We start from the raw sequence: 18,162 nt of genomic DNA, 5'->3' as shown, positions 1-18,162 counted from the left end.
TCCCCTAACCACCTCATCTGGGATGGATGCTTTCAAACTTTTATGAAATTGTCCCAACAATTGATCGTTGTTCATTATTTGTAGAAATAATTTGAACCATTCTTTTATGGGTCAGGCATTGGATGGGCTATTAGCCTTAAGGGATCTTGGTTTCTCCTCCTGTGGCCCTCCACCTACATGCAATTTGTTGAAAACATCTGTGGCTTTCTTGCAATATTTCTTCTGTTGTTCAGGGTCATATGAGCGCTTTGGGGAGGCCAATATTATGATCTTGGGATGTTCCTTGGTTCCTATGTCAAATCCAATTTTTTTTCCTCCTTGTGTGACTATATTGATATTTGAGAGGGGGGATGTCTCTAGCAACCTTGGCTTCGTATTAATCAAATTGTCTCCCCTTGGAAAATGCACTCTTCCTATCTTGCAATCAGCGCTAGACAATCCTCTGTTGCATGCATGTTGACCCTACACTGAGAGAACCATGGTCTTCTTGGTAGTGGGAAATCTCATGTAGCATTCCATTCTTGATAACATTTGTAACAACGAACTGGGCCTCTTCCTCCTGACCTACCTCCCCTTGTTTCTCCTCCTCCTCATCCTCAAGGAGTCTCGTTGATTCAGAAGGCCTAATCGGTCTAACCAGATTGCTAGAACATCTAGTGCCCTACGCTGATCAATATGGTGAGTTGTTGAAGCACATAATTCATAGTAGGTTTTTTTTGGAATGTTGGATTATTTTTGCAGTATCAGGCAAAGACGAGGCAAGTGCCCATATCCCCTGCATGCCTTGCAGTATTCTGGTTGTGCTAAACTCTGTTGATTCAGGAATGCCTAAAATTGGTTGTGCCCTGTGTATAATCCTTGCATCTCTATTTGTGCAACTCCTACAGCAGTTGTAGGTCCAGGTGTAACTACTAGTGTAGAGGTAGTATTTGGGCCCTACAACCTTGGGAATTCCGTAGCAACATGACCTTCCATTAAGCAGTTTTTACACCATACATTTGGTCGCATCGGGTCTGTTTGTTAGAGATATTTCAAATTCTCTGTCAAGTTCACAATTTGATGTTGTAGACCTAAAAGGGATGGATCATGACGTGTTTCTCCCCCCGGTACTCATGTGGGTATCCCCGCCATAGCTTGAATCTGGGTTTCTTTCTCCAAAGCATCCTGCAACGTATTAATTTTTTGTAGCATCAATGGCATACCAATGAGAGGCAATAATGCTTTGATAAACTAGTCTCGTTGATGATTTGGATCTATCGGGTAGCTTAGTTTACCGATTTCATCCTTAAATCTCTGCATCAGCTCCCATGTAGTCTCTCCTTCTCGTTGTTTTATTTCCCATAATTCTGACAACCCTTGCTGATTGGTCTGGGGAAGCTTAAATTTTTGCACAAATTCTCTCTTAACATCATGTACAGTTGGATTCTAGTGTAGCTTTGACCACTTTATGAACCATCTCAAGTCCTTTTCTCTGAGAGTGTCATCCAGTGTCTTCTAGGCCCTCCAAATGGCTACACAAAGATACCAATGTTTCTCAACATCATCGTTCCCTTTACCAAAGAACTTGGGATACCTAGTGAATGATCCAACCATATTTGACTAAACTTGTAAGAGGATTACAAATCCCCACAGCGCAGGTTGTAATGATCCTTGCAAATTTGTATCACTATTACTAGTTCCACTGCTACTAGCACTGACTTTGTAATTAGCATGCACACTGTGAACTCTTATAGTTTTGATTAACTTAGATAGGAATTTATCAGGATTATGATAGAGTACCATGGGAAGGTTGGGGGAGATACTACCTGAGCTTCGAGGAGCAGGATCATTAATTCCTTTGGACACATCATCTTCAGCAAATAGTCTCCTTATATAAAATTACATGTCATCATCCAAACCTTCCTCTGAGCCTAGGTGGCATATTCCATCCAACGGTCCCATTCCTACTAGGGGGTGGGTCCCTGTCACTTTTCAGACCCACAGTTGTTGTGGTTGCCTCCGCTCTTCCCACTGGACCTTCTTTCACACTTTGTTCCTCTTTCAGATCTCTTAACACCACTCATGCTTATTGTAAACTCTTTTGTCTCCTGTATAGCCCTCTCCCACCATTTCTCAACTATTGTCAGAGATTTCCAGAATAACACTGTGTAGTATGAGTGATTTGTCTAACGTTTCACATGATGACTCCATCCATCATCGGGGACTAATGAGATTTTTGTAGGTAAATGAGTGTTGGAGAGCCTTTTTATAAAAATGGTTTTTAAGCCCCACAAGACACTCAAGCAATTATTCTGATCAGCCAAAGACATATCTGATCCCATGCAAGGATCGGGGGTTTACAAAATCCCTTGTTCTTGTGGCAAATATTACATTGGTAAAACAGGTCATCCTTTCAAAGCCTGCCTCAAGGAGCACATAAATGACACCAACCATAACCGACTTTCTAAATCTGCCATCACATAACAATCATATAATTCTAAGCACTTAATTTATTTCGACCAATCGAAAATCATAGCCTCTGCACCTTTCTACAAATCTGGCATTATTCAAGAAGCCCTTGAAATCAAGAAGAACCCTAATAACTTCAATAGGGAGGATGGTTACAGGCTTAGCCAATCCTGGAAGCCCGTCATCCACCATCTCACCCTTGATTCTTGATCTACCCCTGATTACCTCCTTCTAAGGGCCTCTTCTTAAATACATTCCTAGGAATTTTGGTCATTCTAATTACAATAATATAGTTTTATTCATCATCGTAGTTTTATTATTCTTGTTAACCCTTTCATATACAAAAAATTGTTTTCAATTTGCTATAAATTTATCCTTTATCGACAATTGCTTTTTAATTCTCCTCCTTAATAATTTAAATTTATAACTTATATAGATCCTATGTGTGTTATTACTTTTATTAACTAATTTCTCAACTAACTATTAACCCCATAAATAAATAGTTCCTAATTTTATTAATTATTAATTTTATTTGATTTCATTAACCGCTTATTAAAATAATTTTATATTAACAAAACATTCTCCTTTTTCATTGTTTTGGTGACATTTTGTTAATTAATCCCATTCTAATCATTTCAAAAATGGTTGGTCAAATATTGTTCAATATAAATATTATTTTATTCATTTTTGAAAATTTAACCATTATTCCATCTAATACACAATCCAATAATTTTTTCCTATAAAAAGGTTCTCAAGCACTTGTTTACCTTGGCAAAACTCTCACGGGTCCTTGATGATGGATGGAGTCACCATCCAAAACATTGGACATGTTTTCAGTCACTGCTTTATCGGTCATCAGCTGCTTCAAATTCCAAATAGAAGTGAAGTTATATGCTAACTTTTGAGGCACAAAAGCTATCATAGCTTAATCAGACCCTCTCCATTGCCTAGTGCTTGGAAAGAGCTTTCCAACGGTATATGGAAATTAAAAAATGGACTCCTGGAGCATAAGTTAGAGCATGTTGAAGTTACCCTTGGGAAACATGAAAAACAAAGAGAAAACACCAAACGAGCAAGGCAAATAATAATCTTGCAATCCCGCAGTCCTGCAGTCCTACAATCTCGCAGTACCGCAGTCCTATAATCTCACAGTCCTGCAGTCCCGTGATCCCACAGTCCCGCAGCCCCGCAATCTCGCAATCCCGCGATCCCGCGGTCCCACGGTCCCACATACCACATCCCTCAATATCGCTATATCACAATCCCGCAATTCCACAATGCCGTGATCTCGTTGTCCCGCAATCTTGCAGTCCCACGATCTTGTGGTCCTGCATACCGCATCTCGCAATATCTTTATATCGCGGTCCCTCAATCTCACATCCCGCAACATCGTAGTCTCGCACACTCCAAAACCTTGCGATATAGTGGTACAACACCAGGGAGGCCGAAACATCGTTTACAAAGGAAAAGCATGAAAAAACCAAGGTCGAGAAAGCCCTTTTATCTCTCCTCCAAGGGGCCACATGGCAGAATATGATTGGTCCTCAGAGCTGACATGGAAGATGACATCATCAATGACGTGGCAGTACGGAAGACACGTGGCAGTATGGATGCTGAAGTGTCAGATGACACGTGTCACTCAGTTTCAAAGTTTTCAGGGGTGAAATGTGGCCATTTACGGGTGACACGTGTCACCACTCACAGGGTGACATGTGGCAGTGATGACGTCACCCCGGGGTATCGGTGATTGCACGAAGTAAAATCTTATTCCTTCACCAATACTCCTCTCCGGTTGCGATTATGATAAGGAGAAATCCCCCAGATGCAATAAGTTATTGCGGTCTATTTCATAAAGATTTCGCATCTGGGATATCGGCCGGTGCGTTGTAAGGGGAAATCAAAGGTGATTCAAGTTACAAAGGAAAAGGCCCCCCAGACAACAGTTGAGAGCCTTAGCGCCCAAAGGGTTAAGCACTCGGTCACAGCCCATGGTCAGGTGATATGAATAAATAGAAAGGGGATGAAAGCATGGGAGCTAAAGGGCAGTCGAAACTTGCCTGTTTTTGTATTAGTGCAGTGTTAAAATCTCGCGTTGAGATTCTTCTCTGTTACACTGTAATACGCAACCCCAGGCAGATCAGGGCATCGATTGCATTCAGCAGAACATTTAAGGCTGAAATGATAGAGTCGATCTCGACAACAGCTTTGATAGTAAATCATGGGGGATGGCGCATTCAAACCAGGTGTGGGCGCATTCATGATAAAACTATTTTGCAACACGCCTCCAGAGTCGGTGCTGAAAGCATTTAAAGGAGAATAGACAGTAAACAGGCCAAGCAACATAGGAAGCACACTATGATAGCGACAAGGCCTGATCTGAAGTTTTCACAGGGACAACAAATGACTCCTTCCTCCATTCTTCCTCCTATTTCTTTTTTACTTTTTGTAGTTTTCTATTTCCAAGGAGGGATTCGATCCCGATTGTAATCTTTAGGTAGTAGAGCCTTACAAGGGCCGAGACAGCTAGTCTAGTAGACAGCTGGAGCTCTGGCTCAATTTTTATTTTTTTATTGTAACTCAAGCTCTCCCCCTCTTCTTATAAATAAGGGGATGAAAATCATTCACTGATATCATGTTGAACGTATGAACTGGTTATTTGGACCCTTTGAGATAAACGACATTTCCTTGTTGATTCCAAGCATGATTAATGTGCAGCATGTTCCTCTTGGTAATCTCATCTCATTTGTGTTTTTCCTCCTTTGAAATAGTTTAATGAATTCAGTTGGTTCCTCTTCAATCTATGGATTTATCTTAGTTGCTCATAGAAGACAGTACATGTGCTTATCACAGACCTACATGTGTTATTCACTAGCATTGCAGTACCTGTAAAATTACAGATTTACTTGTGTATTTGATTGACCTGTAGGACTTGTATTAGCCCAGATCTACATTAGCTTTGGCAGAGAATGATACCCATGTTGTGTTTGATCTGAAACCTTCTTTCGCACGCCTCTATTTCTATCATTTTACTGGAGAATCGTGGTTTAGGATTCTATGTTGCTTACAACCCTATCCATCGAATTCCACTTTTTGTTGGAACATTGCTGCTTAGGATTCTGTTTGTTACAACCCTATGCATATTTTTCCTTCCTTCCTTTCCTCCTCTCCATCATTACTATGACTTCAGTTTTAAGTTGTCTCATTTGTGTGTGTCAGCCACTAGAGGAAGAAGCCATTTCTCTTGGAGATTACTCCAATATACCCCCATCATTTGGATCCATGAGTTGGCTTGAATCTACCTCAGTGAAGGCTTATTGAGCCAAGCCCCTCCTATTACCTTTTTACGTGACAATTGGAGTGCTGATAACCCCTCACAGAAAATATTCCATGCAATCCTCTATTTAAGATGTCTTGGGCACTGGTCTACAACCAACAAAGAGGTTGTCACTAGGAGGATTTGTATCTCCCCTGTAAAACTTGTGCCACAGAGTGCTAGATTTAGCTACAACATCTTTCTCACGTCGCTGCCGGGGAACGGATTAGAATACTTTTCCCTGGGTACAACAAAGTTTTACATTTCCCCTGTTAGGTGAGTAAGGGAAGTGTTGGTTGAATATCTCTCACCTTGGCGACTCCACTGTCAAATTTATGGTAAACATCCTGGCAACTCCACTGTCCCTATCTCTATTTGATCATCATGGATTTCAAGTAGCCGCATACTCACTCAGATTCTACAACAACCCAAAACTCCCCCAACTTTTGAAGCTAAAATCAATCACATAGGGAGGTTTTCAATATGGCCCTTCCTGCATTCCTGGCCAACCAATTTGCCCTACTGTATTTCTCTTCTATTGATGGTTATCCCAATCATGTCCCTACATGTCATGAGTGGAATTCCTATTTGCCTAGATTCAATGGGAACACAGAGAGAAGACCTAACCAACACCTCAAAGACTTTCATGAATGCATGGAGCAACAAGGTATTTTTCTTGAAGATGTACAAATGAAGTTGTTCAAGTGGTCTTTAGATGAGGATGCTAGAGTTTTGTTTAAAACAATATGTTGTGGTAGCATATCTTCTTTGAAATGTTTTCATAAAACATTCTATCAATATTTTAAAAAAAATTATCCACCGAATACTCTATTTGAATATTGTTGCACACTTTGTAATGATGAAGATATTCTCGAGGTAAATAACCTTGCTAAAGATGTGTGTGAGAGCTCATTCCAAGAAGATATATACTCACAACAAGAAAAATCTCCCCATGAGAAAGAAAGAGAAAAAGGAAACACCATTGAGTTGCCAATAAACTCTAAGAGGGCTTATTCAGTTGAGTCTGATGTTTCTCCTTCTTATGATGAATATAACTCTAATGGAGAGTTAAGTGAGGCAGAGCTACCATACTCCCAGTTATGGGAAGCTGAATAGGAAGAAGAGGCCCATTAGGAGGTCAACAAAGAGGCTCCAGTCCATGATGCATATCTTTCACATGGAGAGCAGGATCAAGGATCTCCTCCAATCTATGATTTATATGATTCAGAGGAGGAGGAAATGGTCATGAAGGTGTAGAAGGGATTATTTACTAGTAAGTGGGGAGAAAGCTCCCAACATCAAGTTTTTCAAGAAGAGCCCAAAGCTGAATTGCTGCAGAAATATTTCTGCCAAGAATTCTCAACAGACCCTCCAATCTATGACTCTTACAGTTCTGACAGTGAAGAGTTTGTTGCAAATTTCCAAGACAGTTATCCTATTGAAAATGGGCAGTGAAAGATTAGCAACCAATTTTTCTTGCAAAGGATGAAGTTGAGGAGTTGAAAGGTGTTTGTGGCTGCCCTGGCCAAGAGGATATTGGTGAGTAGACTTCTTATGAAATCAAGGCAGCTGCAAACTTTCCTTGCCTATTCCGTGACCCTGTGGCTGAGTACCTCAGCATATTCTTAAGCCAACAACAGAGGTTGATTCAACAGCATGTATCAGGTTCTTCATTTGCTAATTTTTCATTGTGCATGCTTATTTGTATCTTTCTTTTTCAGTAGTATGAAGGCATATGGTTGAGTACTCTAATGATGGCTTGGCTCCATTGTAGGGTTAAACATACTTAGCTGAATTACGCTCTGTGCATAAGTAGGAATGTACATAAATAAGCTCACCAACTAAGCATTTACTTTTCAGTTGTTAGAATTTGTATTTCTGCATTTTAGATTTGAGGAGGAGAGTCCCATGGAGATTTTGTTGACTACAAAGATTCATTTATTACTGACTCCATGCCCAATGGTGAAGGATACTGGTCTACAGGTTCTTAGCACCTTTCCAGCAAGGCACTGTCCCCAGTAGGAGCCAATGTTGTCACTCACTGCTTTATCAGTCATCAGTTGCTTGAAATGACAAATAGAAGTGAAGTTTGATGCTAAGTTTTGAGCCACAAAAGCTATCAGATCTTAATCAAACCCTCTACATTACCTAATGCTCAGAAAGAGCTTTCCAACGGTATATGGAAGTCCAAAAATGGACTACTGGAGAAAAATTTAGAGCATGTTGAAGTTACAATTGGGAAAGCTGGAAAACAAAGAGAAAACACCAAAGGAGCGAGGCAAATTGCAATCCTATAGTCCCACTGTCCTGCGTCCCACAATCTTTCAGTCCTACAGTCCTGCAGTGTTGCAATCCTGCAGTCTTGCAATCCTGTAGTCCTGCAGCCTCGCGATCCTACAGTCCCACAATCCTGCAATCCCGCAGTCCCGCAATCCAGCCGTCCCGCATATCGCATACAGAAATATCGCTATATCGCAGTCCCACGATCCCAAAGTCTCGCGGTCCCGCATCTTGCATCTCGCAATATCGCTATATTGCAGTCCCGTGATCTCGCATCCCGCAACATCGCAATCCCTCACACTCCAAAACCTTGCGTTATCGCTGATTTCTGATATTGCAGTACATCACTGAGGAGGTTGAAAAATCATTTACAAAGGAAAAACATTAAAAAACCAAGGTTGAACAAGCCCTTTTCTCTCTCCTCCATGGGGCCACATGGTGGCATATGAATTGTCCTCAGAGCTGACATGGCAGTTGACATCATCAATGATGTGGTAGTACAGAGGACATGTGTTAATACAGATGTTGACATGGAAGATGACACGTGTCACTCAGTTTCAACATTTTTAGGGGTGAAATGGGGTCATTTTTGGGTGACATGTGTCACCACTCACAAGGTGACACGTGGCAGTGATGACATCACCCCAGGATATCAGTGATTGCACGAAGTAAAAGCATATTCCTCTGCTAATACTCCTCCCCGGCTGCGATTGTGATAAGGAGAAAGCCCCCGATTCAATAAGTTATTTCGGACTATTTCATAAAGATTTTGCGTCCAGGATATCAATCGGTGCAATGTAATCAGAAATCAAAGGCGATTCAAGTTACAAAGGGAAATGCCCTCAAGACAGCAATTGAGAGACTTAGCGCCCGAAGGGCTAAGTGCTCGGTCGCAGCTCACAATCAGGTGATATGAATAAACAAAAAGGGGTTGAAATCATGGAGAATAAAGGGAAGTTGAAAATCACGTGTTTTCATATTAGTGCAGTGTTAAAATCTCACACCCGAGATTCTTCCCTGTTACACTGTAATACGCAACCTCAGGTGGATTAGGGTGTTGACTGCATTCAACAACACGTTTACGGCTGAAATGACAAATTTGGTCCCGAAAATAGCTTTGACAGTAAATCATGGGGGATGGCACATTCAAACCAGGTGTGGGCACATTCATGAGAAAACTATTCTGCAATACGCCTCCAGAGTCAACATCGAAAGAATTTAAAGGAGAATAGACAATAAACAAGCCAAGTAGCATGGGAAGCACACTATGATAGAGATAGGGCATGATATGAAGTTTTCACAGGGACAACAAAGGACTCCTTCCTCCATTCTTCCTCCTGTTTCTTTTTTACTTTATGTAGTTTTCTATTTCCAAGAAGGGATTCGATCCCGATTGTAATTTTTAGGTAGCAGAGCCTTACAAGGGCTGAGACAGCTAGTCTAGCAGACAGCTAGAGCTCTGGCTCAGAGATATTTTTTATTGTAACTCACGCTCTCCCCTTCTTCTTATAAATAGGGGGATGAAATTCATAAGAAGCGTTCCAGAATTTCTCGCCCATGGGGTTTGAATCCTGTGATGCCATTTGGTTCTAATTTGTTTATTCATAGGGGCTTCATTCATATCATGTTGAATGTATGGACTAGTTATTTCGACCCTTTGAGATAAATGACATTTCTCTGTTGATTCCAAGCATGATTAATGTGCATCATGTTCCTCTAAGTGATCTCATTTCATTTGTGTTTTCCTCCTTTGAAATAGTATAATGAATGCATTTGGTTCCTCTTTAATCTATGGATTTATCTTAGCTGCTCATAGAAGACAGTATCTATGCTTATCACAGACCTACATGCGTTATTCACTAGCATTGCAATACCTGTAAAATTACAGATTTACTTGTGTATTTGATTGACCTGTAGGACCTTTATTAGCCCAAATCTATGTTAGCTTTGGCAGAGAAAGATACCCATGTCATGTTTGATATGAAACCTTCTTTCGCACGCCTCTATTTCTATCATTTTAGCTTTGGCAGAGAATGATACCCATGTCGTGTTTGATCTGAAACCTTCTTTCGCATGCCTCTATTTCTATCATTCCACCGCAGAACCATGGTTTAGAATTTTGTGTTGTTTACAACCCTATTCATCGAATTCTACTTTCTATTGGAACATTTCTGCTTAGGATTCTGTTTGTTATAGCCCTATGCATCTTTTTCCTTATTTCCTTTCCTCCTCTCCATCATTACTATGACTTCAGTTTTAAGCTGTCTCATTTTCATGTGTCGGCCACCAAAGGAAGAAGCCATTTCTCTTGGAGATTACCCCAATATACCCCTAGCATTTGGATCCATGAGTTGGCTTGAATCTACCTCAGTGAAGGCTTATTGAACCAAGCCCCTCCTATTACCTTTTTATGTGACAATTGGAGTGTTGATAAACCCTCACAGAAAATCATCCATGCACTCCTCTACTTAAGATATCCTAGGCACTGGTCTGCAATCAACCTAGAGGCTATCTCTAGGAGGCTTTCTATCTCCCCTGCAGCTCTTGTGCCACAAGGTGCTAGATTTAACTACAACAGGGCAAATCACTCATACTACACTGTGCTATTCTGGAAATCTCTGACAATATGTTGAATTGGGAAGTCTCCAATCACTCATTTCTCAACTATCCATGCTCTCCTTTATGCTCTCAGATCTCTGGCCTTTTGAAAGTCATATGCATCCATTCTTGTAATTCCCCGCTCAATAACATCCCTCTCGTTAGGTCTTTCCCCTAGTACTAGGTGTTTAAGTTGTTATGCTTGGGTTTTGGAACACCAACAAGCCCTCTTCCACCATTAGAACCTTAATCCACAAAGTAACCTCCTTTAGTAGCTCCCCTCGCAATCCTGATCTGAACACAACTTCAACTTTTGAAAAAGACAGATGAATCTCTGTTGCAAACTCAATAATGTATCCCTCTAGTGTGGTATGTACCCAAAAATTTGCAGCTCGCATTAGATTTGTTTCAAGGTGGTATAGCTCGATAAGATCAGGCGCGACGAGATGGACTTTTTCCACTGGGCTTTCCTTTTACTTGCAATCTCCACAACCAATTATAAAGTTCTTCTGAAAACTTGCACCATAATATCTTGTATTTATCACTAGCCGGTTCCAAGTACATGATCTCTTCCTTCAACTTCCCTATATTTAATCAACAAAGTTGAGCTTGTTGAGAAAAAAATTAGTGCACTTGTTCGTGCCACCAGTTTTATAGTTCTTTCTTAAAGATCCTCAATACCATATTCCAACCCCCTTTTTGAAATTTAAGGTCCTGACAATGGAACCATTTGTTGGTTCAAAAATAGCTACAGGGTTGAGACCCGGGTTCGAGCACAAGGGCAAACAAAGATCCGCTGTAGTCTAGCACAACGTCGACATTTTTGCCTTACCCAAAATGGGTAAGGAGTCTCACCTGAGGCGTGTCGCAACCTTAGTTATATGGGGACCAAAATCTAGTATCGAGAGGAATCACATTAGAGAACCAAAAGTCGAAGAACACTGAATCATTCCACACAGAAGTTTGATAACAACAAGTCATGCATACTTATAAAGGAAAGACTACGTGGATACAACCTTATATAAAAAGTTGAAAGAACCAGATTAACATTCAACTAACACATAGTTATTCCAATAATCATTATTCACCATTAGTCTATGCAGCAATAACATTACATCAGGCTCAAGGGCCTATTTTCCAACATACAAAATCTCAAGAGAGATCAATACAAAAGCATACGAAATAACAATTACAAAGCGGCTCTCCTAGCTCTGCAACAACCTTTCAGTGTTCTCCCTTCTCTACTTTTTCACTCGTCCTTCCTCATCTCTATGTGCCATCCTAGATTGCCAGTTCTTTCTCGGGCCTTCCGCCTTCTTCCTTGCTTGGTTGTTTCTATTCCTCGGTTTTCCTTGTTCCTTTCTTGTTCGGTTGTGGCTGGTCCTTCTCATCGTTCCTCCACAACTTCTAGTCTTCAATGAGTTCCTTCCTCTTTCCCGGTTGTCTCTCCTGCAAATTTCCAATGACTATCTCTGCCACTTGCCATCATCCTTCTGGCTGATCGCCTAGACTTCTTAATCCCTCAAAAGTGTTGGGAATTTTCTGGTAAATTCCAAAACAAAATCTGAACAGAGAATGATGCTCTGCTTTCACCACAGGATCAAAAAAAAAAATTTGTTTGCTGAGGAACAGAGTTTAAGCAACACAAAAAAAACTTTTATTCATTTATAAGCACTGTTACAAAATAGGTCTTCATCACACATAGAGATTTCACCAGCACTGCTTTAGATGCAGTTCCACAAACAACAAAAGAGTCTTCCTCTTACCAGAGGGATTTCACAACTGCTTGTTACAAAAGCATCTTCCTCTTAATAGAGGGATTTCACAACTGCCTATGCTGAAAAGCATCTTCCTCTTAACAGAGGGATTCACCACTGTCTATGCTGAAAAGCATCTTCATCTTAACAGAGGGATTTCACAACTGTCTATGCTGAAAAGCATCTTCCTCTTAACAGAGGGATTCACCACTGTCTATGCTGAAAAGCATATTCCTCTTAACAGAGGGATTCACCACTGTCTGTGCTGAAAAGCATCTTCATCTTAACAGAGGGATTCACCAACAACACTGCTTCAGATGCAATTAAAAAAAACTTCACTGTCTCCCTGAAAATAAGAACACTGATGTGCATTTCAAAACAAAAATACTCTATCTCCTCTCTGCAAAGATTTACACTGCTATGTGTAAATTTTTCTTACATTCACTCCCACTGCTGGAGATTGCATTTCAACAACAAAAAAAATTACATTCTTCGCTGCTGCGAATTCTCCCCTCTATTTTCTTTGCACTGCTATGCATAAAATTTTCTTGGCGCTACTGCACATTCCCCTTTTGCTTTCAACAAAAAACTTCGCGCTGCTTGCTTCCCTTATGATGCTGGTTCAACCAACTAACACCAGAACATCTTTACGTTGTTGCGTCCCACACATTTCATCAAAAAAACATTGCATTTCAACACTATCTCTGCAATATATATTTACACTGTTGTGTAAATATTTCATCGCATATTTCAAATATGTCTTCTCTCCGGAAAATTTACCCTGCCCTTTTTACTTCTTCATAAGCTCTTTCATACGCTCTGCTACGTATTACAAAAACTCCAGAACAACAACATTACATTGCATATTCAAAAACAACATTACCCTCAAGCTGCTGTGCATATTGGGTTTTCATTCTACCAAAAGAAAACTTTCTCGCGCTGCTGCGTTTTTCCGTCTTTTCATTACCCAAAAAAACCATTCTCGCTTCTGCACACTGCTGCGTGCTTTTCTTGCAAGTTCACAACATCTACATATTTTTGTGCCCATACTCCCGTGAATTAAAGTCAATGAAAATATCTTCACCAACGTTTACCAACCAGCGTAAATTACATTAATTGTTTCACTGGAAAAAACTGTCTGGCAATAAAAAAAACTTTCACTTCACGTTAAGTTTATGGATCAATGGTGCAGGCTGTACGCAGCCATTGATCTCATCAGACGGCTGCCATCAATTCCCCGGAAGTCCCAATCGCACGAACTTTACCGGCCGGGAAATAAGCTGTTTTGGAACAGTGCTACCGCCACGTGTCGACCAGCGAATGTGATCGGAGCCCCCTCAGAAAATACCGCCTGATCAGCGAAAGCGGTGCGGGGAATGGTACTGGCGGTTTTCAAAACTGCGCTGCCGTCGCTGTCCCTGCATGGCAGTTGAAATTATATTTCAACAAAAAGTGAAGGCCCCAACACTACATGCAAGGTTTTTTATCAACACTGAAGAACATGGATATGTTATGAGTCAAAGATGAAAGACATTGACATATATGCATATTATAATCTCTCATTATTTTATTGGAACCATATTCAATTCCATTCAAAAGATCGAGTGACGGTAGATGAAATTTTTGTTTTGCATGCCACATTCTCGACAAGATTCATGAAACAGATCCATACAAATTGATAAGTGTTGACCACATTTGGTGGATTTTATGATGTTGAGGACAGAGCCACGTTGACAGTCAAGTTTTTTCCACGATTTGGGCATCCAATTTTGTCTCATTAATTGTCATGAGTATTTCCAAATTTGGTAGAGTTAGTGGAAGATTGCGCTGGAGACGCATGGAGCTACATACATGAATTCATTTTTGCATAGAATTCAGGAAATTTGATGTATTTGATGCTTTTACAACTAGGTGGATGTTTTCGAAACGTCGATTAGGTGGCATATGGCCACGTTATTACGTGGTTCATGCCACAGGCAATATTATTACTCCAACATAGAGGTAGGTACATTGCACAATCCACGTATCAACCATTTAACAGAGGTCAATGATATAATTTGTACCCACGCTCAGTAATATTATCACGGGCTTGGTGGTTCAAGTCTTAATTGCACCATTGATCATTTGATGCATGTTGCAACATGCCTACAACGTGAGTTGATTCGTGAGAATGGTGGACTTAGAACTCCTTGACAGGTCCACCTATGTCATTGGTCAGTTTGACATTTGTTTACAATGAAATCGGTGGAGCCAAATGATATACAAGACGGTGGCCCCACCATATGATGGATATGTTGTATAGCACCAAATGAGAGTTGGTTCCACATATTAAGCCTATAGGATTGAACTGCAGATTTGATCATCACCCATGGTTACGAAGCCCTAAGTATCCAAGATTGAAAAATAGTTGGAGGTGATGACATGATCTGCATACTTAGTTTTGAAAAGTGGAATATTGGGTATCTTCACCAGGAAAGGATTTAACGCAGAGCAACAAGGTACCTTCATGCCCACATACTTTCGTGGAGAATCCCTGCATATGCAGTGCATTGAAAAAGAATCAAAAGAATCAAAAATCAAAGTTGCAGTTATCGTGTGGAGAAACTCTATACTGATGAGTCTACGAAATTTATGTGCTTGTTGCATTGAGAAGGTTTTCCTACAATAATTTGTGTCATCATCCCTCTCTCATCTACGTGGAACCATTTCCAAGTTGGGGACAACGTCTAGAGAGAATCTCGAGTTTGGGGGTTGTCATTAGGACATTTTGGGTAGTACTAGGGGTTACGTATTTGTTGGAGAATGACCCAAACAAAGAACAATATTGAGCACCTTAATATTTTGGACGAGGAGATCACAATATCCACACACGTGGAAGTCATTAGCTGGATAGTTGAGCAGTTTGGTATTAATCAACGATTATGGTTACGTATTCAGTAGTGTAGTAGGTTATGTATTCATCTTCTATTGAATAGAAACAATATGTAGGGGTTTGATTGTGTCGACTCTGTGACCTGGGTGCTCGAACGATGATGGTAAGAGGACTGTGTTGCTCTTGGCAGTTGATGTGTTCAAGGGAGCTACTCTGAGACTGCTCATCGATGCTCATATATTGGTGAGTGTATTTGTCAAAACCTATTTGACCTTCGCCCCAGACCCTCATCTTTATCAGAATAACAATATTCTATGTCTCTTTAATTTCATACTCGAAAAGTGGTGGTTTTACATAGATGTCGAGTCATAGAGTGGCATTCTTAAGTGATTCTCATGAAGGTATCTATAATGTCGGGCATGAAGAGTCTACATAGTCGAAAGTGAGTCCAAGTGAGACCATAGGTGTGTGGGATTTAAATTCGGAGCACATTATTCTCGGCCATGGAGATCCCTTGTTGGTCAAGTTGCAAATTATTTTTCTCTTTTGTCTTGTGAAGATACAAATATTTTTCCTCCCAAGGCCAAGATTTCCATGGTATGAAGCAATAATGGCATTGAAGCAAGGCATTGCAATATAGTTCTAGCAAAGGACTAAGAAGTTGATTTAGATAAACTTGTAACAATACAAGTGTTGTCAAAAGTCAGCATGGGAAGAGGATCTTTCATTTTTCTACTTACACAGTGAACCTTTAGACTGTTGATTGAGTGAGAAGGGCCATTTATATTCTAGTCAACTTCATATATATGAAAATTCCATCACATCGTTGGTATAATGAATGTTGAGAGCACTTTTTGCGACATTGTTATTTACAACAATAGGTGCAAACTGACTTTAGTATATTGGGTCAATTTCATGCAAAATGTTGCAAATAAGGACATAGTTGCAAGTCATAGTTCGAGCAACATGAAAGGAGAAAGAACATATTCTTTGTCTCAGTAATAAAATTGTACCTAACTCTTAAGAAAATCAATATCCTGATGTGAGTGTCAATTTTCAACTTCTTGAGCTTTTGGTGGACCAAAAGCCTTCTTCTGTGGGAGGTATGATCCATGAGGATCTTGACACCAGATTCCAAAGACTACCAAGTCAAAGAAAAGGTCAAGGGAAGATTGGTAAAGGTGGAATTATTTAAAATATCATGAGCATAAAATGTTCAATGTGATCGTATATTTTTCATTTAAATTGTAAAATAAATGAAAAGGGAAATTTGATAATGTGAGAATCCACCTCACAAACCATTTTCCTAATTTCAAGTGGGAGTTCAGATTTTCATGGGATTGTTTCCCTTAAAAAAGGTGGATAAGGTCAAATTAAATTTTGTTGGATTTGAGAGATTTTCTCCCTAAGAATTTCATAAGTTCTTATGTTTATGGATCAAGAGAGTTATTCTCTCCTTGGAATTTGGCTCTAAGGAGATATTCTCTCCTTTGTTTATGGATCACAAAAAAAGTTGTAAATTCTCTTTTGTACCCTTTGTTTTGGGGGGTGAGAGTTTTGGCTAGAGGGAGATTAAGGGATTTTTTGGAGAATTTTTGAGAGCTTCATTTTGAGAAAGTTGTTGAGAGCTTGGAGAGATCAAGATTTATGTTGGAGGATTTATTTGTATGTACAAGTCTTGAATTCTTCTTGATAATAGAAGACAACTCTAGGTTTGGCCACCCTTTTTGATAGAGCATTGTACAAATTCCTCTTTGAAGAAAGACAATAAAAGTGATTCAACCTTTGGAGGTGAATCCAGAGATGTAGCCCAATGGAGGGGGTGAACTCTATTGTCATCCTAGTTTTGATGATGCTCTTTGTTCATGCTTAACCATGTTGTTTTATGTGTGTTTCAAGTTACAAGATTATGATGAAATTTGCATGTTTATGGATAAATTGTAACTTAAATTAATAAGCCTTTACAGTCAAGTGAAAGTATATTATTGCAAGTTTTATGTTCTCCCAAGTTTTTCATATCAACAAAATACTTGGCATGATCACATCTAAAGAAGATTTCTTTGGGAGGAAGCCAAATGTATCCCATTTTCAAATTTTTGTTGCTACAGTATATTGTCATGTATCCAAGGATAACATGAAAAAGTTGGAGCCTACAACTGAGACGGGGATATTTTTTGGATGCATAGAGACACCTCATAACTATCAGGTTTATTTTCCCTCACTCAAGATGACAATGATGAGGAGAGATGTCAAATTTTATGAGGAGAAGGCTACGAGAAGCTCTTTGGTGTGAGAGCTAAGTATTGCACGAGAGGAGAAGCTTATAGCTACAAAGGAGGAGCCTTAGTATGTTTTGGACCAACCACATGTGGAGGAGCACAGAGCGGGATGAGTGGAGGCACCCACTCAAATAGAACCCTCCAAAGAGGGAGGAAGAGAAATAGAGAGGTTGACAGGTTGGTGCATGATACACGAGCTCCTACATCCTTGTGCAGGCAGAGGAGATCAACAGATAAATACACTGGTTATATGGCACTCATAATAGAACTCATTGATTTTGAGCCTTCTTCATTTGAGGAGGAAGTTTCCCAACCAATGTGGGTAGATTCCATGGTGGATTATAAATCCATCATGAAGAAAAATGTATGGGAAGTGGTGCCAAGAACAAAGAACAAGGTAGCGGTTGGTTCTAGATGGATATACAAATTGAAACATGCAGTTGATGGCAATATCGAGAAGTACAAGGCTACATTGGTGGTCAAAGGCTTCTCACAGGTAGAGAGAGTTGATTATGAGGAGACATTTTCCCCATTGGAAAGATACTCCTCCATTAGAACCATTCTAGTATTAGTTGTGCAGTTGGGTTTGAAGATCCACCAAATGGATGTGAAGAT

Source organism: Pinus tabuliformis, chromosome J (assembly GCF_031772625.1).
Source record: "Pinus tabuliformis cultivar Carrire ecotype Pingquan chromosome J, CPIR1, whole genome shotgun sequence".
Classification (NCBI taxonomy): domain Eukaryota; kingdom Viridiplantae; phylum Streptophyta; class Pinopsida; order Pinales; family Pinaceae; genus Pinus; species Pinus tabuliformis.
The sequence above is the reverse complement of the archived record's forward strand: the minus strand, read 5'-3'. Positions refer to the sequence as shown.